The sequence below is a fragment of the Schistocerca serialis genome, chromosome 6 (genome assembly GCF_023864345.2).
Source record: "Schistocerca serialis cubense isolate TAMUIC-IGC-003099 chromosome 6, iqSchSeri2.2, whole genome shotgun sequence".
Taxonomy (NCBI): Eukaryota; Metazoa; Arthropoda; class Insecta; order Orthoptera; family Acrididae; genus Schistocerca; species Schistocerca serialis.
This window is the reverse complement of record NC_064643.1, coordinates 581,147,862-581,174,321: the sequence shown is the minus strand read 5'-3', so window position 1 is coordinate 581,174,321 and position 26,460 is coordinate 581,147,862.

The following is a 26,460-nucleotide window of genomic DNA, read 5'->3' as shown; positions in this document are numbered from 1 at the left end:
CAAATGACTCTGAGCACTATCGGACTTAACTTCTAAGGTCATCAGTCCCCTAGAACTTAGAACTACTTAAACCTAACTAACCTCAGGACATCACACACATCCATGCCCGAGGCAGGATTCGAACCTGCGACCGTAGCGGTCGCGCAGTTCCAGACTGGAGCGCCTAGAACCACTCGGTCACCCCGGCCGGCAACTATGGACCCTGAGGGGGACTGTTCAAGCTGGTGGGGGCTCTGTAATAGCGTGGGGCGTGTGCTTCTGGTGTGATAAGGGACCTCTGACACGTCTATATACGGCTCTAACAGGTGACACTTACGTAAGCATCCTGTCTCTTCACTTGCATCCATTCATGTCCATTGTGCACTCTGAGTGACTTGGGCAACTTCAGCAGGACAATGCGACACCACACATGTCCAAAATTGTTACACAGTGGCTCCAGGAACATTTTTCTGAGTTAGAATATTTCCGCTGCCCACCAAACTCCCCAGAAACGATCATTATGAGCGTATCTGGGATGCCTTGCAACGTGCCATTCAGAAGAGATCTCCACCCCTTCGTTCTCTTACGGATTTATGGACAAACCTGCAGTACTCATGGTCTCAATTCCCTCCATCACTACTTCAGACATTAGTCGAGTCCACGACATGTCGTGCAGCGGCACTTTTGCATGCTCGCGGGGGCCCTGCACGATATTATGCAGTGCATAATAGTCAGGCCCTTCAAACAACATACTTGTCACTCTGGAGAATTCTAGAGTTCAGAGGACTGCAGACGCGTATCTGATCCGAGCAGTGTTCACTAGAGTGCGGCGTTTGAGAGTATGGCGGAAATTGCCGAAGGTGACCGGCGCTATCCCCTGTAATGACACGCGCCTGTCAAAGTTTCTTTTTTGCCAAACGGCTGCAATTAAAGAAGTAGGGCCCGTCATCTGAAAAATTCTCTGCGAGCTGTAGTGCTCCACTCGGTCCACATAGCCAGTACCTCGGGTCTCCACCGCGAAACAAAATTTGATTGGTTGATTTGTAGGAGGGGACCAAACAGCGAGGTCATCGGTCCCATCGGATCAGGGAAGGATGGGGAAGGAAATCGGCCGTACCCTTTCGAAGAAACCATCCCGACGTTTTGCCTTGAAGTGATTTAGGGAAATCATGGAAGACCTAAATGAGGATGGCTTGACGTGAGTTCGAACCGTCGTCCTCCCGAATGCGAGTCCAGTGTGCTAACCACTGCGCCACCTCACTCGGTGCAAAACCCGATTACGACGCTGAGGCCGAGGGCACCACAGTGACCACGCGCCACCAAGTGGCGCAGTGACCTCGTGGACCTTTTCTTGTGCATAAGATATAGTTCTTCTTACTTCTCGAAATTATAATAATCGAAATTTTTGGAATGAAAAATTAAAAAATTTAATTTTTTTAGGAAGAGAATAGAAAGAATATAAGGAAGACTAGCTATATGCCGGTACTTCACAACAGAAGTGAAAAAGGAGCTTCTGCGCTAAGTCGCTTTTTAGGGTTCCGTGCCTGAAAATGAAAGGAGGGAACCCTCACAGGATCACTTTCTCAAGAAATTCGTTTTTCCAAAGTAAGAATTCAAACGTAAGTAAAACCCGTAGAAAGAAGCAAAGCAGTTCCATAAAGTTTTTAGTACATCTAGCGAAATCAATAAATCTGTATATGTGAGCCAAGTAAATTCAGTATTAGCCTCTAATCGTAAAAGGAAGACAGCGTGCTTAATTGTGTCAGTACATTTCGGTCGTAAATACTGAAATTCTTTATCTTAAAGACCGGTTTCGGTCAGTGTGTGTGATTATTTGATCCTTGTAGCCCCATGCCATAATAGCACAACATTTTCTATGATGTATAGCAAGTACTGCGATGGTTATTTTTACCAGATATCTTCACTTTTACTGCATACAATAGTATTTTCAATCTGTAGAAGAGGCTATCTTCTAACCTCAACAGTTCCCGATCCAACGTACGGTCACATCAAATGCCAACTAATAACAGAGCACGCTAACACTTGTTTTGTGTCATTATGTATAACTGATATAGGAAATCTTATAACGTATCAGCAGTGGAAAATTGACAGTTGGACAAACCTGTTCAGTTTTCTGTGGCATAATATCTGTAAGGATAATGGAACGTAGTCGTATTCAATCAGATGATGATAAGGGAGTCAGAATAGGAAACGAGACACTTACAGTACATGATGAGTTTTGCTATTTGCGCAGCAAAATGACTTATTATGGCCGCAGTACGGAGGATATAAAATGTGGACTGGCAATGACAAGAAAAATATTTCTAAAGAAGACAAATTTGTGAACGTCGAATATTGTTTTAAGTGTTAAGGAGTATTTTCTAAAGTCATATGTGAAAGTGAAGCATGGACGATAAACAGGTTAGACAAAAGAGAATAGAAGCTTCCGAAATGTGGTGTTACAGAAGAATGCTGAAGATTAGATTGGTAGATCACGTAACTAATGAGGAAGTTCTGAACTGAATTGGTTAGACAAGAAATTTGCGGCAGTACTTGACCACGAGAAGGGATCGGTTGATAGGACACATTCTGGCGACATCAAGAGATCACCAGTTTAGCATTGAAGGTAAGTTGGGGGGGGGGGGGAATAGTAGAGGGAGAACAGGAGATGAACATAGTAACTACTTTCAGAAGGATGTAGTTTGCAGCAGCTACTCGGAGACGAAGACGCTCGCTCAGGAGAGAAACGACTGGAGAGTTGCATCAAACCAGTCTTCGGACTGATGTCCACAATAACAACAGCAACAATATTAGTAAAGCGTAGTATTTCTTCTATGTTTAGAATTAGAAACACGTTCTTTTTAACAATCTCCAGTGTTTCATACAAGAGATGTACTCGCACACTTGTAAATACTTCGTAACTGGAAAAGGATTACGAGTAGCTCTTCCGCGGTTACAGCGCTTTTCGTTTTGTTCAGTCGTGAGAAAGATCGAGTGCGGTGTTTTCTTTCCGGCGCTAAGTATTGCACGACTATGAAACAGTTGTGTTTACGAGTAGGTTGCTAGACGGGAATACTAAGCGTCCCAATAATTCTAATCTACTCATTCAGAATTAAGCTGATTTTGATTTATCACGACCGCCGTTATGGTAGCTGAAAGGTGCCCTGCGCGTCGTGCCTCTTGTGAGTTGCGAGGCCAGATTTCAGAACTAATTCCGCGGACAGTCGACCGCCGCCAAACAAGAGGGCGAGAAATCAAACACGGTCGCCTGTTTGGATTTGTCCATGAGAGGCACGGCGTATTTGAGTTTGCATTCGGGGGCCATTACCCATGTGGGGCACGTGAATACCGTACAGTGTGCTCTGCGGAGCAAGATCGCCCACACCCAATAATTCGGCATCGCTCTCTCCCCATAGCAGATACGCGCCACAGATATCCTGAGCAGACAACATTGATAGCGGAACACTCTCGTTTGTCAAATTAGACACGCGGGCAGGAGAAGAGCTGACGTAAAATGGAACAAGTGTGCATGTGTTTGACGCGTCAGCATCACAGATACCGATGTTGATTAAGATTTCTGTAGGCTGCCCGCGAAAGGTGACAATGTTTTCATAGCTATAGATATACTAAGTATTTTATGCATCCTCAGGAACTCTAGTTCTGTGTAACGAAATAATAAGTAACCAGTTGCATAAAATAAATTTAATTTCTTTACATGTGGTGGCCGCGGCATTTTGCTGTATGCATCTTATTACTGACACAAATAATACGATAGATAAACTAAGTACCCGAAACCAGTAATGAAATTAAATTTCTTATATGCAACTGGTACCTTATTATTGCCTTGCGTATAGACATATGCGCTTGTTAAATGCTTATATTTTTTTCTTGTATGTTCCACACCTCTCATGGAAACACCACAAAACACAGTAAATTTTTCGTTTTCTAGAAAGCCGGCCGCTGTGGACGAGCGGTTCTAGGCGCTTCAGTCCGGAACCCCGCGCCTGCTACGGTCGCAGGTTCGAATCCTGCCTTGGGCATAGATGGGTGTGATGACCCTAGGTTAATTAGGTTTAAGTAGTTATAAGTCTAGGGGACTGATGACCTCAGATGTTAAGTCCTATAGTGCTTAGAGCCATTTGAATCATTTCTAGAAAATGTCATTAGGAAGTGAAATGTATCTCCGTTTCTATCAAGCTGCGCCATTACCCTCTCCTTGCACACCTTTTCTGAACATTATTACATATCTGCCGAACAAGTTGAAGTTGCACGAAATGCTGGAAACATCTTTGCTCCTAATGAAGCGTCTTTTCACTTAATTCCAAGTGCATTTTCTTGTGAGAGCAATTCAGTATTAACGTCCAAGAAACGATTTCTCCCTTTCTCGGTGGTATGTGGTTTTCACTTCCATCTCTGCTTCCTTTCAACGTAAAACATTCTTGTACTCGATCCCATGGGCACCTATACATCATAAGCTTTTTCTGCAAACAAATTTTCAGCAAAATTTCAGTGTCTCTACTTGTTTCTCAATAGCGTTTCACATTATCCATATTGTTGACTGAGAGCACAATGACCCCATGGGTTTTCACTGTAAAGCTTATTTTCGCCAATACTCAAATAATGTTTTTAGTGGCTACATCACTTTCAACATACAAGTCATTATCAATGATTAGCGAAAATTTCTTGGCCGAGGGATGTGTGAACGTATACTAGAAATCAACATTTCATTGAGGTTCCTGTAATAGGACTCTAGCCATCAACTAAGAAATCTTGAGTAGTCTACCGAGAAAGATGTAGCCACTACATAATTTATGAGAACTGACTACAATAAACTTTGTATGTCAACTCCCCTTATCCTCGTGTGATTCTGACTGAAATGCTATTCGGAAAACGCGTCGGCTGGTGTAACAGCGTTGCTCCCACTTTCAGTTATGATTCCTGACTTTCGCCGTGCATACATATGATATTCGAGTTCGCAAAATATGTGAAGTTGCTTTCCCTGTGTTATATCAAGTATTTAAGATCCCAGAAGACTGGTGCTCAACTGAAAATCTAACCTTCTCATCCTATGAAGAATTGTGTACTGAGATGATATATTCTCCAGAGACGAAATCCTTGTATAGGACGACGATTTCACCCCGGATCTCGGCTTTGGTGGCCATTGTTGTACTAGTGCGTGCACTGCCTAACAAGGGTGACGAGTTGTCACCGTGAAATTCTGGAGGTATCTGGACCAAAAGCAATGTCGCGTGAAATGGTGCCAACAATTTGACCAAGTTGCACAAACGTGGGTTATGCTGATGGAGTGGGAAGGCCATAGGCATCGATCACAGACGACGGTGTCCATGAAACTGAAGAGCTTATTCAAAACAATCTCAGATTTTCGAACGATGAAGACTTTCACACACAGCGGTTCTCGAACGGCTCTGTGACCGAAGAGCGGATTTCCATCGTTGAGGAATTGAGCAAGTGGTAGAACATTATAACCGATGTTTACCGAGACTTTGTGACTATGCTGAAAAATATTGCCGCCTATCTTTGTCTCTTTGAAGTTTAGTGCAGCAATTAATAAAAGTTACGTGGCCTGTGATAATAATGTGTAAATTAGTTTCTGAAGTCGTCTCCTAAGCCTAGACAAACACTCACAGCAATATCTTTCCTGAAATTCAAGGGACAATTTTTTTTTATACCGACCATCTCTTAACTATTTTATATTTACTTTTAGATTATCCTACGCTTCAATCAACAAAACTACTCTGTTTATAAATATTTGTTTTGTAAATAAAACTGCCTTTTCCTGGTGTTAGTTACTTTATTTATCCCATACGCGTTTCACCTTCTCCTGTTCTAAGGCATCATCATTGAGATCTATAACGATACAGTTTTCTTATAAAAAAGTAATTACTTACGATTTACTGATCTGCGTTTCCTCACATCTGGTCTGGAGGTCGCACTAACTTGTTACACTTTTTATGTTCCGAAGTGGGTACCTCGCGTTTTTTATACTAAGACGTCTGTTCAAAAAATTCCGGAACATTCGCAATTTCGAGCCATTTACGACTGGCATCCCTGTACATGCCTGTGTTTCATGTGTAACTGCCGGAGTTTTCATTGTTGTTAGTTATTGTTCAGTGCCGTACAGAGTAGAACATTGTGTCACACAGTTTGCGAATTTCTAGATGGCAGAGTTAAAGGAGCAACCCGTCTGCATTAAGTTTAACGTGAAACTCAATAAAATCTTTACAGAGACACACTAAACGATACAGAAAGCCTACGGTTATGAGTGCTTAAGCCGTACTCGGTGTTACGAATGGTTCACATGGTTTAAAAGTGGCTGAAAGGTAGTTAAAGATGACCCTAGTTCAGGACGCCCTTTGACGTCTGCCGACAACGCTGATGTTCGGAACGTCAACGAAACGGCGTGTGCCAATCGAAGACTGACAGTCCGAGAGATTGCAGAAGAACGTAATGGATACTTTCAGTTATATCATGCCATGAAATCCTGACAAAGCATGTGGCGAGACAATTCACGGCTATTTTCATCACGATAACGCACCCCCACGTTCATCCCTGTTTGTGCCTGACCATTGCACAAAAAACGAAATCACTGTGCTGCCACATCTTCCGTACACTGCAGACCTGGCCCCTGCGGACTCTTTTTTTTCCCAAAGTTGAAAACCTCATTGAAGGACGAAGATTTGCGACGATAGACGAGATAAAAGAAAATTCGCAGACGGCCCTTCGCGCGATCCACCAAGAGGCGTACCAAGACTGCTTCCAAATGTGAAAGTGGCATCGGGAGCGGTGTATCAATTGTGGAGGAGAGTATTTCGAAGGGGACCATGCGCAAGAAGTAAAAGGCAAGCGTAGAAAACTTTGTACACAAAAGTTACGGATTTGTTTGAACAGACCTCGTATATCTACACACTAGATGTACAATTGGTCCAAATGTGCTACCCCCTGGAAGATTGATCCGGTTTGTATTCGACTGATTTTAGGCTACTGGCGCTTAACCGAAAGCACCTTTCTAGTTTGTATCAATTATTCACTATTGGTTTTGTTAGACACTGCGCTCTTTACTCAGCAAACTTACCTAGTGCACATGCCGTGCCCTGTGGAAAAGCATTTGCATGTACGTACGGTAGGATCGCGCGGTACCATCGCTCTCTCTAATAAGCAACACGTAACGCAGCTTCCAGCACGCCGACACGCTGCCACTGCTGCTACCCTTGTATCACACGTCACACGCAAACCATTTTTCTCCGGAAACGGGACTCCGCCGCAAGGCAAAGCGGGGAACGGGAACGCGCGCGTAATATAGAGCGTTACCTCGGCTCGCCGTGCGCCGTACGGTTCACCGCCGCTGACGCCGTCTTGCAGATAACGCCCGCGCCCGGGCGACAGCCGCTTAAATTTAATTATAACTTTAATTACTGCGTCAGATATTCGGGAGCGCGGGCCGCCGCACTCGGTAAGCAGTTTAGGTCCCCAGCCGCGCCAGAGTTATGTGCGTGTGTTATCGCCGCTCCAGGATTATGGCTTTCGGTTCGTCAAGTGGCGGGGGGATTTCGTCTCTGGAGCTCTTAAAGCCCGGCTCTTTATCGCCGCAGCCGTCTCTGCTCGCTGTCCGCCACGCCGAAGCCACGCGAACAGCTTCACTTCGCTGCCCGCACGCTTATTAGCAACGCAATGGGCTGCCAGACACGTGACGGCTCTATTTCTCTCTCTCTCTCTCTCTCTCTCTCTCTCTCTTTCTCTCTCTCTCTTTCTCTCTTCTGACTACCATATCAAGCTGAGCGATAGGGGTAACGGAACTTTTTATTACAGATCCGTGGACCACGGACTTTATTTATCACAAACAGAATTTAATGGCACGTATCAAACTTCATCGTTTTCAAAACCATTCAAAAGCCAAGGGCACATAAATTTCTTTTTTATTTTAAAACGACCAATTTCAGCAGTCATTGCTGTCATCTTCAGTTCATTAACATCTTTTTGTTGTATAACATGTTCATTTTAAGACGAACCTCACGCACAAGAAGTCGGGTACATAAAACTTACCACATTACAAATGTTTGTCATAGATAAAATATTTAAAAACATAAAGCACCTAGTCCAGAAGGCCATTTCCACACACATATTGCACATAGATGCTTGTTACATCATACAAAATCGGTACACAAAAGCACAAAAAATGGTTCAAATGGCTCTGAGCACTATGGGACTTAACAACTTAGGTCATCAGTCCCCTAGAACTTAGAACTACTTAAACCTAACTAAGGACATCACACACATCCATGCCCGAGGAAGGATTCGAACCTGCGACCGTAGCAGTCCCGCGGTTCCGGACTGCAGCGCCTAGAACCGCTCGGCCACCGCGGCCGGCACAAAAGCACATCTGTTTAAATATGCTGGACATATACTAACCAGTGAGAATCCACTTTATGTCTTTAAATATTTTAGCTATGATGAACCTTTATAATTTACTGAATTTTATCGGCTTGACTTCTTGTGCATGAGGTTCACCGTAAAATGAACATGTTTTACAACAGAAAGCTGTGAATGACCTGAAGATGACAGCAGTGACTGCTGAAACATTCCTCTGAAAAAAAAAGAAAAATTATGCGCTCTTGGCTATTGAAGAATTTTTAACAATTAAGAGATCGCCCATCAATACTCTGAAAATGACATAATTCAGTTCATAATTTTCGTTTTAATTCCTTCGCCTTCTCTCGGTAAGCAGAAGATTCATCGACTTCAAAAGACATTTACAAGTAAATTTTCATACCCAAATCGTTCTTTTTTTCTATATTCCCCCAAGGTTCACAAACCTAATCACGTGTACTTCGATCACTAACACAGATCCCAAACCTATGAACTAGCCATTACAAACGATTTTAAACGATTGTCCAACACACTACCCTGAGAATGAGAACACGGTGGTCAAAATAAATGCTGCTGCGTATAGCCGAAAGTATAATATTGGATGCCGAAGTCCAGAAATACGTTATCATAGCAATGTTTTGGTTAATTTGTAATGTAATTCAAGTGGGAACAGTCCTGTTTCTATTGTGAGGGGGCAGCACGTGCAGTCTACAGCAAACGTGTCACCTGTCAATCTGTCAATATTGCAGTAATTGGAAATTTGTGGTAAAGACTATGAGACCAAACCGGTGAGGTCATCGGTTCCTAGGATTACGAACTATTTATCTAACTTAAACTGACTTGAGCTAAGGACCATACACACACACACACACACACACACACACACACACACACACACACACACACACACACACACACACACACACACACACATGCACAAACGGACACACACACGCGCGCGCGCGCGCGCGCGCGCTCGCGCTCATGCCCGATGGAGGACTCGAACGTCTGACGTTGGGGAGGGGGGAGCCGCGCGCGAACCGTGAAAAGGCGACTGTGACCGCACGGGAAACATTGAAGTACTCCTGCCGTGTGTCATTACGAGTGTCCTGTTGCTTCACGATGGTTCGGACAACAGTAACGTACCATGAGAAGCTCCGTATAGCCACTCTAATGGGGCAGGGAACGAGACAAGCGGACGTCGTAGCGAATGTCGCTTTGAGTGAAAGTGATATCTGTAGAATATGGAAGAAGTTTCTGGTGACGGTATCAGTTCAGAAGTGGCTACGGAGACAAAAAAAAGCACAGTTGTGTAAGAGTGATAGATGCATATAACAAGAAGGAAAACCCCACAACACAATGCTACACGTATACAGCGGCAGTTGCAAGTAACTACAGGAGTGAACAACACAATCGATACGATATAGACTTCATGACCGGCAAATGTTTTTGAAACCCTTGTCTGCTTTATCCTCTACATACTTCTAGTATTTTTATAAGACCAATACCGCACACTTCAAATGGTTCAAATGGCTCTGAGCACTATGGGACTTAACATCTATGGTCATCAGTCCCCTAGAACTTAGAACTACTTAAACCTAACTAACCCAAGGACATCACACAACACCCAGTCATCACGAGGCAGAGAAAATCCCTGACCTCGCCGGGAATCGAACCCGTGAACCCGGGCGTGGGAAGCGAGAACGCTACTGCACGACCACGAGCTGCGGACATACCGCACACTCTCCAGTGTTTTATAAATTGATTATACACGGCGGTCAGAAACAGTCTGAAAACCTACTAAGCGTGTTCCAGAGTAGATTGCAATGACAAATAATTGTTAAAAAAATTCTGTAGGTTGCGCCGTTTCCGGGTTGAATGGCATTGAAGACAGCCAATCAGGCCATAGCGCCGAAATTGAAGCGGTCCGACACAGACGGTGTCGCCAAAAGTCTTTTTCGTTAGGTTTCCCAAAACCGAACAAGGGAGTAAAACAAAAGCTGGACAGAGAATGCTAGTAAGGATCGCACCCAGTACAGAGGCTGAGCAGTCTACGCTATCAGAACAACTGGCACTAATCGTACCAGGCGGGCCGCTTCAATTTCCGCGCGCAGCGGCCTGATTCGCCGCAAAAACTTTCATCCCCTATCACGTATTTCTTTGTATCCAACCGAGAAGTGAGATACCAATTTTCATAGATGTAGCCTGTTGTAATGCAACGAAATATTTTCTTAAAGTTTTTCATCCATTTTTTCACCCCCCCCCGCTAGGGGTTGAACTTCCAAAAACAGTGAAACACCTAGTTTTTTTAAGTTTTTAACAGAGAATCCAAATAATAATTTTCATAGATTTAGCTCCAAAAATGCTTGCATAATGAAATATTCCATAATAACTTTGATCCCATATCTAACCCCCTTAGAGGCTAATTTCCAAAAACAGTGAGACACGCATTTTTTATTTCTGAGACGCAAAATTAAAAATTTAGTAGATTTATCTGTAAAAATACTTTTATAATGAAATATTTTCGTAAAACATTTCTTCCCGTTTTTCACCCTCCAAAACTCTGAAATACCTGTTCTTAAATTTGGATCCATGAAGTCAAATACCAATTGTACTAGATGTAGCTTTAAACAGTTTCAGCAGTTCTTTAACAATGCTTAATCTAAACAATTTTCACCCACTGTTTCACCTCCATAGGGGCTGAGCAATATATTCCTTTATGTCTGATCAAGAAAACAGATACCAATTTTCGTAGGTCTACCCTCAAAATTCCCGTAATAGCGACACATTTTCAAAAAACTTTTCATCCCCTATTTCACCCCGTAGCGATGTAATTTCAAAAAATCCCTTCTCAAACGACGCCTAACGTATACGATCAACACACACTGCAAATTTCGTGTCTCTATCCGTAGCGGTTTGGGTTGAACGACAGTGAGTCAGTGAGTTAGTCAGTCGGGACATCGCCTTTTATATACAGAGATTGCGCCTGTATGCCAACGGGTAGCGGTAAAGGTACGTGACATCAGACTAGATCTGTCTGAAACTAAACACGAGGAGACGTTAGAGACGCGCTCCGCTGTTGCCACTGCTCGTAATGAAACAGTTATTCTGGACGAGGCCTCGGTGGCAGTAACGGCGCGACGCCAGGCGCCGCCGGTGACGCGGACGCCGGCCCGGTGATTGGCAGGGCCATCTGATCCGATCGAATCTGATCGGCGGGGTCAAGTGGCCGGCGCGACCTCCATTGGCCCACCTCCCCCCCCCCCTCCCCCCCCCCCTTCCCACCGTCCCCCGACCCCACCACCCCTCCCACGTCACCGCCTCCTCGCTCCTGCTACAGAGGCTTCAGCTGAGTGCCGCAGGCGCGCCACGACATCCTGGGCACTATGTTGGGACGTTCACGTGTGGCTGTCCTACGTGACGGTCTGCACGGCCATGAAGATAAACATGTGGGGAAGACCACTTCCACGCTGGATAAGATGCCCGCGGCGCCTACATCTACACCTACGGGATACTCTGCGAATCACACTTAAGTGGCTTGCAGACGGTTAATCGAACCACCTTCACAATAATTCTCTATTGTTCCAGTATCGAAGAGCGCGTGGAAAAAACGAACACCTATACCTCTTCGTGCGAGCTCTGCTTGCCCTTAGGTTATTATTATGGTCATTTCTCCCTGTGTAGATTGATGTCAACAAAATATTTTCCCATTCGGAGGAGAAAGTTGGTGACTGAAACTTCGTGAGAAGATTCCGCCGCAGCAGAAAAACGTCTTTGCCTCGCGGGATTAGCCGAGAGGTTTGAGGCGCTGCAGTCATGGACTGTGCGGCTGGTCCCGGCGGAGGTTCGAGTCCTCCCTCGGGCGTGAGTGTATGTGTTTTTCCTTAGGATAATTTAGGTTATATACGAAGACAGTAACTTGTTCTCGAAAGAACAGTTACTGTTGATGACCGTGCAGCTTTTCCCTGGAATAAATGATGACTAACTGACAACCTGCCATGTAAGCAGGAGATCCCGGGTTCGAGTCCCGGTCGAGGCACACACTTTCAACTGTCCATATCGAGGTATAACAACAACACCTGTCGGCAGCTGAGGTTGTCAGTTAGTCATCATTTAATTTAGGGTAAGTAGTTTGTAAGCTTAGGGACTGATGACCTTAGCAGTTAAGTCTCATAACATTTCACAAACATTTAAACATTTTTTTGAAAAACGTCTTTGTTTTAATGGTGTCAATCCCAAATCCTGTACTACGTTCGTAACACTCTCACTCCTGTTTTGCGATAATACAAAACGTGCTGCTCTTCTTTGAACCTTTTCGATGTACCACCCCCACCACCCCGCCGTCCTATCTGGTAAGGATCCCACACCGCGCTGCAGTATTCTAAAAGAGGACGGACAAGCGTGTGTAGGCACTCCCCTTAGTAGATCTGTTACATTTTCTAAGTGCCCTGCCAATAATACGCAGCCTTTGGTTAGCCTTCCCATCAACATTTTCTACGTGTTCCTTCCAATTCAAGTTGTTCGTTATTGTAGTTCCTAGTTATTTAGTTGAATTTACGGGCTTTTATATTTGACTGATTTGTCGTCTAACCGAAGTTTAACGGGTTCCTCTAGCACTAACCAGAATGACGATATAGTTTCCTTTATTTAGAATCAATTGCCAATTTTCGCACCATACAGATATCTTTACTAAATGATTTTGCGATTTTTTTTATCTCCTGATGACTTTACTAGTCGATAAACGACAGCCTCATCAGCAAACAACATAAAAAGGCTGCTCTGATTCTCTCCCGAATCGTTTTTACGGATAAGGCACAGCACAGGGCCCATAACGCTACCTTGGGGACGCCAGATATCATTTCTGTTTCACTCGATGACCTTCCGTCTCTTACTACGAACTGTGACATCTCTGAAAGGAAATTACGAACCCAGAGAACTGAAGCGATATTCCGTAAGTACACAATTTCACTACAAGCCGCTTTTATGGTAATTTGTGAAAAGCCTTTTCGAAATCTGCATTTATATTCAGCGAGCCAAGCACAGAGCTGTCATTGAGATTTTTTTTTTTTTTTTTTTTTTTTTTTGCGGAAACCCAGAGCATCGCAGATACACTCCTGGAAATGGAAAAAAGAACACATTGACACCGGTGTGTCAGACCCACCATACTTGCTCCGGACACTGCGAGAGGGCTGTACAAGCAATGATCACACGCACGGCACAGCGGACACACCAGGAACCGCGGTGTTGGCCGTCGAATGGCGCTAGCTGCGCAGCATTTGTGCACCGCCGCCGTCAGTGTCAGCCAGTTTGCCGTGGCATACGGAGCTCCATCGCAGTCTTTAACACTGGTAGCATGCCGCGACAGCGTGAACGTGAACCGTATGTGCAGTTGACGGACTTTGAGCGAGGGCGTATAGTGGGCATGCGGGAGGCCGGGTGGACGTACCGCCGAATTGCTCAACACGTGGGGCGTGAGGTCTCTACAGTACATCGATGTTGTCGCCAGTGGTCGGCGGAAGGTGCACGTGCCCGTCGACCTGGGACCGGACCGCAGCGACGCACGGATGCACGCCAAGACCGTAGGATCCTACGCAGTGCCGTAGGGGACCGCACCGCCACTTCCCAGCAAATTAGGGACACTGTTGCTCCTGGGGTATTGGCGAGGACCATTCGCAACCGTCTCCATGAAGTTGGGCTACGGTCCCGCACACCGTTAGGCCGTCTTCCGCTCACGCCCCAACATCGTGCAGCCCGCCTCCAGTGGTGTCGCGACAGGCGTGAATGGAGGTACGAATGGAGACGTGTCGTCTTCAGCGATGAGAGTCGCTTCTGCCTTGGTGCCAATGATGGTCGTATGCGTGTTTGGCGCCGTGCAGGTGAGCGCCACAATCAGGACTGCATACGACCGAGGCACACAGGGCCAACACCCGGCATCATGGTGTGGGGAGCGATCTCCTACACTGGCCGTACACCACTGGTGATCGTCGAGGGGACACTGAATAGTGCACGGTACATCCAAACCGTCATCGAACCCATCGTTCTACCATTCCTAGACCGGCAAGGGAACTTGCTGTTCCAACAGGACAATGCACGTCCGCATGTATCCCGTGCCACCCAACGTGCTCTAGAAGGTGTAAGTCAACTACCCTGGCCAGCAAGATCTCCGGATCTGTCCCCCATTGAGCATGTTTGGGACTGGATGAAGCGTCGTCTCACGCGGTTTGCACGTCCAGCACGAACGCTGGTCCAACTGAGGCGCCAGGTGGAAATGGCATGGCAAGCCGTTCCACAGGACTACATCCAGCATCTCTACGATCGTCTCCATGGGAGAATAGCAGCCTGCATTGCTGCGAAAGGTGGATATACGCTGTACTAGTGCCGACATTGTGCATGCTCTGTTGCCTGTGTCTATGTGCCTGTGGTTCTGTCAGTGTGATCATGTGATGTATCTGACCCCAGGAATGTGTCAATAAAGTTTCCCCTTCCTGGGACAATGAATTCACGGTGTTCTTACTTCAATTTCCAGGAGTGTATTTATAGGCACATTAAGAATGTCTACGGCTACCTGGCACTGAGCAAAAGCATGGCGAGACGTCGGGCGAGGCATCTGTAATCACCACCAGAAGTGAACAGTTTTTTAAAATAAAACTGAATGAAATGTCCAATGCTCCGATATTCATTTCAATAGTTTTAACACAAGTATTATAAAAAACTGGTAACAGTGATGTATCAAGCAACTGCCCCAGATTGAAAATCGTTACAAGGAGGTCGCGCAAACCCGTTCGATCTCCCACGTGCCGGCTGCTATTGTTGAGTGCTGTCGTCACTGTTACTCTCGATCCGCTATTTACTTTTAATTTAGTGTCAACAAGGAGCTTTTAGTTCAGTTTTCATACATAGGCGTTTACTTAATTGTGAACTTTGTATCTGGATTGAAAAGCTAAGTGGCATGGGGAAGGAAGAAATCAAACGGCTACGTAAAAAGTGATTCTCAAGATCAATCCTATGAGGTTTACAGTAACTAAAATGATGTGCGGTTTGCATTTACTAGCCGGTCTTTGTTGCCGAGCGGTTCTAGGCGCTTCAGTCCGGAACCATGTAGCTGCTACGGTCGCAGGTTCGAATCCTGCCTCGGGCATGGATGTGTGTGATGTCCTTAGGTTAGTTAGGTTTAAGTGGTTCTAAGTTCTAGGGAACTGATGACCTCAGATGTTAAGTTCCATAGTGGTTAGAGCCATTTGAACCATTTTTGCAGTTACTAAAACAATGATTCTTATTCTGAAATTACATTTTTTTGAAATTCAAAGAAAATTCACGAATGATGACAAATATTACTATCGAAAAAAAAGAAAAACTTTAAAATGCAAGTAATGGAGTCAACAAGCAATAAAAGAATTGTAGGTTATGTACTTTCTGTTAACTTCACCTCGGCATTTAACGAAAGCGAATTATTGGTGATGGGAGCAAGTAGACAGACAGAGCTTCAATACGGTTAAATAAAAAAGCAGCTGTTAAATTATTTAAACATGAATTAATAGATAGCGTCGTTATTAAATTTTAAAAACTAATCAAAAATATTTAAAGCCAGAACAACGAAAAATTCCTATCTAAGTAAATAAATAAATAACTGTTTTGACTGTTTTGCTGCACGCAGCACTGGACTGTCATATACAAATAGTACCTTGTACTTAGCCACCCATACAAGCAATGTGACCAGCGTACGCATATTATGTTGTTATAGTAGGACTTATGTTTGCGGATTTATAATAGACTGAAGTCTGAAACTGGTCGCCATTAAATAAAGATAAACTTTCATGCAACGTTGACGGTTTTGTAATTTCGTTGAATCACACCAAGTTTCCGCCTACTGCCATCCAGAATACTCGAAGTGAGTGGATAAATAAAGGTTAAAATACTTCATTTTTAGTTATTTACTTCTTATTGACCTGTACTTGAATTAGGATACATTATGTTTCTCTGAATAAACTTGTCAACCCTAGTCATGGTTCATGTATGAATATAAGGCTCAAAATGTATGTAAGTGAAATCGCTCAAATTTTGGACAACATGGTTGTGGAGCTGAAGCAGCGATTAGTATGATTAATCAATTATTCAAAAACAGTCTTAGTCGCATTTATTATTATTATACCGCCAACCGGTTTCAACCCGACTTAGATGTCATCTTCTGGGCGTTTAACCATTGGTCGACTGCTGGTGGTGTCACTCCTGTCTACATAGTTTCCTGTCGTTATGTAGACAGGAGTGACACCACTAGCAGTCGACCAATGGTGCATATGCCCAGAAGATGACACCTACGTCGCTTTGAAACCGTTGGCGATATAATGATAATAAATGCGATTAAGACTGTTTTTGAATAACTGAAATCGCTCAAACCCTGAGAGTGAGTGAAAAACATTTGTATAGCTGAGAGGCCGCAGAAACTAGTTTCCTTTGGTTATTTCATTCGACTTAAGACTCTGACTGAAAGAAGGACACAACAGCCGACTGGCCCATCGGTTGGTCCATCACTAACCATGGCGGTTTGGTCCAAGCTGAGAGGGCGGTGGCTAGCTACACATAGCCACGTGTCGACGGCTTGCAGAACAGTGTGTGCGGGGAGGGGGGGGGGGGGGGAGCTGCGAGGGGACGGCGGCCGCACTAGAGTCACAAATTTAAATGAGATAACCCGTATGTCTGGTAATCAAGTAACGTAATCGCCGCAGGGTAGCAGAGTGGACCTGCCGGCAAGCGGCGCGCCAGAGGAAGTAACTTATACAGCTCATTAGGGCAAATCAAGCAGCGCTTCGGGCATCCCCCCAGGCGCGTCCACAATTGGTCCCGGCACAGCTCCGTAATAGAGACAGCCACCAGCCAGTCGCTCTCTCCCCTGGGCCTTCCCGCGCCCTTCAAGGAGTCTCCCCGACACGGCTGCGAGGCGGCGTATACCTCCCCAGCAGTAGGAGGCCGCCGCCGCCTTCCGCTGGTCTTAATGTTCTCGCCGTCGACGCCGGTTGCCACTCATTTCTCAGTTCGTAACTATTTTTCCCACGGTCCTCTTTGACCTGACAAATACTCTGTTCCACAAACTGAAACACAGTCACAATACAGTAAGGGAAATACACTACTGTTTGTGAGAATTGCAACATCAAGAGGAGATATGTGATTACGGTGAAATTTATTCCACGAGTTAGGGAAACGGCAAAGAACACATGTTTAGAAGAGCAGAACTATTCACGCACTTTGATCGTGAGAACAGAGTCCGGTGTGAAGCCGCCCTGTACGGCGATCACAGCCTCTAGATGTCGTGGAATGAAATCGGAGAATGCTGTTTGGGAAACCACTGCTCGGCGGTTTGTAGATGCGATAACAAAGCATAGACAGTGAATGTAGAAGGACCAGAACGAAGGGATCCCTGATACATTCGTTGGGTGACCGGTCAGGCGAACGTGCAGGCCAGGGAAGCACTGGTATCCATCCCTCTTCGAAGGAGATTTGCAGGTTCCTCCCCACATGTGGCATTGTCGTGCTGCAATGTGGCATGTGGAGCTGCCTACAGATGTGGCAATGCCTCGGGCTCTAAAACGTCCCTTATATGGTACCTCCTGTTCAAACAGCCCGCAGAACGTAGTAGATGAAATATGTGCTGTAGCCAATGGCGTTACAAACCATCACACTTTGCGTTTTTCCATTATGCTTTCAATAATGCAGTCTCAAAAATGTTCAAATGTGTGTGAATTTCTAAGGGACCAAATTGCTGAGGTCATCGGTACCTAGTCTTACACACTACGTAAACTAACTTACGCTAAGAACAACACACACACACACCCAAGCCCGAGGGAGGACTCGAACCTCAGGCGGGAGGGGCCGCGCAGTCCTTGACGTGGCACCCGAGACCGCTCGGCCACTCCGCGCGGCTAATGCAGTCTGCCCTAATGTGTTCACCGCGATAGCGTGTAACACGTACACTGTAGGCAAACTTGAAGTGCGACTCGTCCGGGGACGCTATATTTTGCCACTCAGTACACCAGTGACGACTTTTACGTGCCGATTGTAGTCGGAGGTGTTGGTGGTTTCTGGTTAGCGGCATGTGCCATCGGCAAACCAAAGAGCCGATGGCGTCGAAACGTCGACGCAGACATGTCCACGCCTGTAGCAGTGTGTCGGTTACGTCCATGCGGAGAAAATGGTGGTCAACCCGGGCTGTGACCAACCAGCCACCCGTCGTAATTTATGGCACTTTGCTATCCACTTGACACGAAAATCTGCTGAACTCAGAAGCAGAAGAGCATTCAGCAGAAACTCTTCGAATATCAGCACTGGAAATGGTATACTCAAGAGCAGGGTACCGCGTGCCTGTCTGGCTTAACAGCCCACATCTGAAAAAGATAGACGTGCAACTTAACGAAGGAATGGGCATTGATATTGCGTCAATACGATCTACTTCCACATACTGGCTACGTATCTTGAGCTACATTCCACCTCCTGATACCAGACAGAAGACCGCGCTACTGCATGAATACCAGAAGATTGACTGACAACACCGACCTTCCAATATTGAATGATATATTTCCTGCGGAACGAAAAAGACTAAGGTCGAGACATCCCGCTCTCGTCGCAGCCAGAACTCTCACGGAAATGGAATTTAATATCATAGGCAACAAAACTGTCCTCTACAATGCCTGAAACTGCGTTGCATCCAGAAGAAATACCCAGGATTTCACAGCCTTGGGCAATTTGAATTATCCTCAACCGCATCCGAACGGACCAAGGAAGATGTGCAGAGACTCTCCATAAGTGGAAGAAATCTTCATCACAATCGAGTGACCATGGTGCGGAACGACAGGCAGTTGCTCATGTTATACAGGGTGATTCAAAAAGAATACCACAACTTTAAAAACGTGTATTTAATGAAAGAAACATAATATAACCTTCTGTTATACATCGTTACAAAGAGTATTTAAAAAGGTTTTTTTTCATTCAAAACAAGTTCAGAGATGTTCAATATGGCCCCCTTCAGACACACGAGCAATATCAACCCGATACTCCAACTCGTTCCACACTCTCTGTAGCATATCAGGCGTAACCGTTTGGATAGCTGCTGTTATTTCTCGTTTCAAATCATCAATGGTGGCTGGGAGAGGTGGGCGAAACACCATATCCTTAACATGCCCCCATAAGAAAAAATCGCAGGGTGTAAGATCAGGGCTTCTTGGAGGCCAGTGATGAAGTGCTCTGTCACGGGCTGCCTGGTGGCCGATCCATCGCCTCGGGTAGTTGACGTTCAGGTAGTTACGGACAGATAAGTGCCAATGTGGTGGCGCTCCATCCTGCTGAAATATGAATTGTTGTGCTTCTTGTTCGAGCTGAGGGAACAGCCAATTCTCTAACATCTCCAGATACTGTAGTCCAGTTACAGTAGCACGTTCGAAGAAAAAGGGACCAAAAACTTTATTGGCTGAAATGGCACAGAAAACGTTCACCTTAGGCGAGTCACGTTCATACTGAGTTGTTTCCCGCGGATTCTCAGTGCCCCATATACAGACATTGTGACGGTTGACTTTCCCGTTAGTGTGGAAATTTGCTTCATCACTAAACACAATCTTTGAAACGAAAGATACATCTGTTTCCATTTGAGCAAGGATAAAATCACAGAAATCGATTCTTTTATTCTTATCAGCTGCAGACAGTGCTTGAACCAATTTCAGACGATAAGGTTTCATAACTAACCTTTTTCGTAGGACTATCCGTACAGTTGATTGTGGAATCTGCAGCTCTCTGCTAGCTCTGCGAGTCGATTTTCCTGGGCTGCGAACAAATGCTTGCTGGATGCGTGCTACATTTTCATCACTCGTTCTCGGCCGTCCAGAACTTTTCCCTTTGCACAAACACCCATTCTCTGTAAACTGTTTATACCAACGTTTAATACACCACCTATCAGGAGGTTTAACACCATACTTCGTTAGAAATGCACGCTGAGCAACTGTCGTCGATTCACTTCTGCCGTACTCAATAACACAAAAAGCTTTCTGTTGAGCGGTCGCCATCTTAGCATCAACTGACGCTGACGCCTAGTCAACAGCGCCTCAAGCGAACAAATGTACAACTAAATGAAACTTTATAGCTCCCTTAATTCGCCGACAGATAGTGCTTAGCTCTGCCTTTTGTCGTTGCAGAATTTTAAATTCCTAAAGTTGTGGTATTCTTTTTGAATCACCCTGTATAAACATGTCCTGCAGGTGCCTGCGAAGTTCCTTTCGAAGGTTTCCTGACAGCGACGACTGGCGTGATCAAATACATATAGCTGTTGTCATTGGTGTTACTTCATACAGGAGAGCTGTGTATAAATGTTGATATGTAATGTCTTTACAATTTTTGTATGTGATTAGCCATATGGTAAATAAATAATCCACTGGGTCCACTCGAGCATCACTATCGTAGGAGCGTGCCGTGTAGTAGCCGCAGCGTCATGGTACGGAAGATCCGTTTCCTGGAGACCAATAGTTCTCCCCCCTTCTAACTCACTCACATGCTGATGATGGGTGCTTTGACGTCGACGAGACGTAACAGCACTTGCATGCACGTTTTCTCTCGTCTGACGGCCCTGCACCGACTTAGTCTAGCTTAATGTTGACCTGTCCGGTGTTACAAAAGAAGGCGTTACTGGTCCTACATGCATGCAACCTCTCTGCAGTCGCTTACTCTGGATCCACTGATCTACACATCCTCCGATTGACAAGTGATTCATACTGTTGTGTTGGAGTGTTGCAATTTTCACAAACAGTTGTGTAGTTAGTAACCTGTCCGAGCCGAGTAAAAGTCTGCTCGAGTCACCGTGTCCGTCATTTCGATCTGACCGTGCAATTCGTTAATAACAATTCGTTTCCCTCGATATTAGCAACTCCGATGCTATATGTTGATTGGTTCGGTCTTTCTGTGCTCTTAGCAGCTTAATAGTCTTCACATTAGCTAATATTATCCTGCTAAGGCCTTAATTTTAGCCGGCCGTGGTGGCCAAGCGGTTAAAGGCGCTACAGTCTGGAACCGCGCGGCCGCTACGGTCGCAGGTTCGAATCCTGCCTCGGGCAGGGATGTGTGTGATGTGAACCTTAATTTTACGAGAATGTTGCAAACTGTTCCACCAGTACTGACCGGATCGGTGTCACCGTCGCCTCTCTCGAAAAGAAAATGCGTTACCGTAGCAGGTTCCCGTTTAATAGAACTAACGGGCGTTAATTGTGTACCTGAGATAAAGAAATCTGCTTATGATCTCAGGCAATGATGTATTTTTCGCTGTTCTCCGTTGCAAAGTCGACCAGCGATATTTGCACTTGTAATTAATCGCCATGAGTGCAACTACGTAACTCATATCTCTGAGCAAACGTTTCGTGTCAAAATTTGTGGCAGCCTTTTATCTTCTTACAACTCTAGACCACTTAAAGATTATGTAATACTACAACTTTGTGTTCTGCCTTACACCAGGTCTTGTCATAGGGGAAGCCTCGTCAGACAGGTCCACCGCATGAGTGTCTAGGGAAGTGATACCAGTGGTGGTTTCCCGTTGCCTTCCACTGGTGATGACGAAATGATAATGAGGACAACACAACACTCAGTCCCTGAGCGGAGAAATTCTTCGACCCAGCCGGGAATTGAACATGGGCCCCTTGGCGTGACAGACCGCCGATCTGACCTCTCAGCTATCGGGCGGACGATCATGTAATTCCGGCCGTTGTGGCCGAGCGGTTCTAGGCGCTTCAGTCTGGAATCGCGCGACCGCTACGGTCGCAGGTTCGAATCCTGCCTTGGGCATGGGTGTGTGATGTCCTTAGGTTGGTTAGGTTTAAATAGTGCTAAGTTCTAGGTGACTGATGACCTCAGATGTTAAGTCCCATAGTGCTCAGAGCCATTTGAACCATTTTTGATCATGTAATAGTCTTCCAAAAATTTATCGTGGATGTTAATACTGCTTCCAGCACCCGAAGTCGCTTAACTGAAAATCACCAGTCTCGAAGATAGTCCACTTCATTTCCTCTCAGCCTCACTCTGTGATTCAGCGTCTGTTCAGTAACATGGTCCGGATAAGACTTCACCCGCCTAGCACCTAGCACAAACACATTTGCAACAAACATCATCTCACCACTGGTTTTAAATTTCCTTTAATTACATCTTGTGCTCAGTTTTCATTCGTTCTTCATGATACATTTGTATCGTCGACGTAATAATGGAAACTCTGGTTGCTCACACGTTTGAGTGCGACTTGTGAGGACACCGCGGTAAGAAGTGATACGTGAGTTACGACCATACGAAGCTTTTCCTCTTTTTTTCTTTCTACAATACAGAACCTTTTTTTTTAAGAGTATTCAAAGGTCGCTGTGCCAACGACGACGTATTTCAGCTTGGCACGGCCGTCGGCTTCAGGCGTGTGGCGACCAGCTTTTAACGACGCCATACCTTGTTGCAGCAAGTGCGCTGCCGCTGGTCCAGCATCCTCGAACCCATGTAACAGAAGGAAATAAAAACGCTCATTACATACTATTTATAACATAAAACTATAAATACCAAAAACCTGCTCATTTTTTATATTATTACAGCTTAACTACGTTCTTGTCGCAACCTGCGCATCGAACGCGTCACTGAAAGAAGGTAGTGCTGACTAAGGATTATCTATATCCTCCCATGAATGTTAGCACAAAAAGCACTGAAGCGGCGTTTTGTGAAAAAATGGCACTTAGAAAGTTTGACATTTTCACCTTTCATTTGACAGCGGAAGATAAAGCCAGGTAACTGAATTGTGAATCAATTCCGACCCCGTCACACTGTCTATCGAAGTCTGATGGCACATTAAGGAAATGAAAACTTAAACACCCGCGACAAATTTCAGAATAGCGTGCGGCCTTAGTACAGAAGCCTACGGCAGCAACGCATTTGTTGTTACCCCGTCGTATCCCGCCCTGCCGCCCGCAGAAGGATTGAAGACTACCTCGGCGAGGCCGTAGCGGAGCACATTAGACGTGGAAGACCGCCGGAGCGAGCGACAGGTAAACGTATGGCGGGCCCCCTCTGAGCGACGAGAACGTATTGTTATTGCGAGGTATGGCCGCGGCCGACCTGCCGTTATTGTTTGTTTTGCGAAGGGTAGGGCCGTATCATTCACGGCGGGCGCCACTCGACCATGAATAATACACGCGTTACTTGAGAAACATCTCCCAACCCGGGGTGAAGAGTTATCCCCGCAGACCGTGCTAGCAGAGCAGGCCCTCAGTAATAATATATATAGGGCTGGAAACAAAGAAGCCCTAAATTCTATTTCCCCGCAGAGCTGCACGAGAGGGAGAGGGACGGACGGTCAGAGGGTCCAATTTACGGCCGGCCGGTGCAATATTAACATGTGTCTGCGCGCCGTCTCGGCAACGCACTACCCTCCCCTGCCTCCAAAACTACCGCCACAGCAGGACGCTGGGCCGACGGGCATTCTGTTTTGACACTGCTCTCTTCCTGTCGGTGTAAATATCAACAATGACCTGGTTACCGCCATGGGGGCGCTGAAAGGGACGAGGACGCGGGAAAAAATAAACGGCTCGGCGCCGGGGCAAAAACAGAGGGCCGGTCAGTAACTCAAGACGCCGGCCGGAGAGCTAAGGTTCCGTCCCTCCCAGCGAAAAGTTTCGATTACCGTGATGGCATTTTCATAGCCTCACCGGCAGAATGCATCATTTTTTTCCCTCACTATCTTGAACCATCACATTGTTCTAAACTCTGATTCTTTTTAAATACGCCTGGGTTTGTTAAGAAGCGCTATGTGAAGCACTAACAATGTGTCCAGGGGACCATCGTGGATCTTGCTGGCTTCATTGTAATTATTGTCTTTGAATAAAACTGTCATTTCTGTTCGTGTCACTACGTATATTTTTCAGTTTCCTTCTGTACTATGCTGTAACGGCCCAAACTATGTTACTTGGAAGTTACACATAACGCAAAATTTACTTTCGTCCTTTGGTTTTCCACATCAGTGCAGATCTAAATACAGGGTTCTTCGTAGGTACCTCGAGGGTTTCAGCAGGCAACTGCCAGAAAACTTCAACATTGAATTATACGAATACCGGTTGACAGACCATCTCTCCAAGTTCTTAAACTCACATTCGCATGGTCAATATGAACACCGTTTGTGAGGCATCAGTCGTGAATACGTGCGTGGAAATTATTGACATAAAGGTAGGTGAGAGAGCAATCCGCTTTGGCAAACTGTTGGTTGGTTTGTTTGTCTACAGACACGAACTACAGTGCAATAATAGGGAGCTGTTGATTTGTCTACATATTCTGACTCGCTTCTTCCGCTTTGCAACTATGCCATGGTGCCTATTACGATCCAGAAGTTCAGAGATGCTTTCACCACTTACGAGCGTCACTTTTCTGTGTGTCTTGTTGTGTTCTCGCAGCCGTCTACTGAAGTCCCGGAGGTGCTTATTAATGACAGTTTATATAATTCTCAAGCCATTGTAGGGGTATGGCAGTGGGTGTTTTGTACCAATAATACATCGATTTTCGTTCCTGTTTCATTCGCTCATTGAGGGAGAAAAAAATAAGTGCCTATACGCCTTCGTCTTATTCTCACGATTTCTTCGCGCGATATGCGCTGGTGGCATAATGGTCGTACAGTCTATCTCCAAAACAGTTCCTGTAAATTTGCTCAGTATGGTTTCGCGAGGAATACGTTGCCTTCATTCCAAGGATTACCATTAAAGTTCCCTAAGCATTTATGTTGTTCTTTTGTACAGGCTATGGCGATTTGTTATATTCCTAGCACCGCCTCCCTGAATTTGTTCGAAGACTGTTGTGCATATGTCATAGAGAGTCGAAATGCTGCAACAATAGAATTAGTCGCACTCGCACCTTGATTGCAATTTTCCTTACTATTGAACTGCCTGTTTTCAGAACCCTTTCAATAAATTCAAGCCTTTAATTTGCGTTCCCTTATATCGAATTTACATGGTCGTACCATTTCATATCGATTTTTAGAATCACACCTAAATATTTATACGATGTGACGTGCACAAGCTGTTCAGCAGTAATCTTGTAATCAGAGACTATCAGATTCTTTCTCTTTCTTTGCGTTACCTATTTTCCACCTAAAAAGGCAGGGGCCATTAATGACACAAAGTGGAAATTTTCTCCAAGTGTTCCTTACAATCGTCCCATAACGATATTTAAGTAAAAGCGATCCATTGTATGACAATACGTCGAAATAGATGTAAAGACTACGCTGCTACGTCGAGATGCTATAATTCTTACATGTGATGATGGTTGCAAAGCTACAACCGGATATAAATTTTAATAAAGCAGCGTGCAAGTAAGACTTTTATAATCTAATCATTCGATAAAGACGAACAACCGTTGTTCGTATCGACGAGAGAAGAAGCATTGGAATAGCAAACTTAGGAGCAATTCTTACATGTTAGTTCAAACGTTTTGTTGTTGTGCGCTCAGCAACCGTGTATGCAATTATAAAAAATGTAACAGTCAGACAACCAGTTGCACACAAAATTAAAAAAAAGCATTTACTGGTATATATATATATATATATATATATATATATATATATATATATATATATATATTGATCAACAGTATGTCGTGTGCTCCACATTGCACGAAAATAATTAGGTATTTAGTTCTATTTTATCAGATTTTTTCCGTCTCTAATGACCCCGTTGTCGACGGGACGTTAAACACTAATATCCTCCTCCTCCTCAGATTTTTTATTAATAAAAATTCAATAAACTGCTTGTAATTATATGATGCATCTAGTGAAAAGTAACTAAACACAACTATTTTGCATCACAAATACCATGCGAGCTGCGGCGATGGCAATTCCAATCGGGAATATTTGGGAGGGAATATCTAGTTCGGACGTTCGTCCAGTGATTAAAAAATTCAAATGTGTGTGAAATGTTATGAGACTTAACTGCTAAGGGCATCAGTCCCTAAGCTTACACACTACTTAGCCTAAATTATCCCAAGGACAAACACACACACACCCATGCCCGAGGGAGGACTCGAACCTCCGCCGGGACCAGCAGCACAGTCCATGACTGCAGCGCC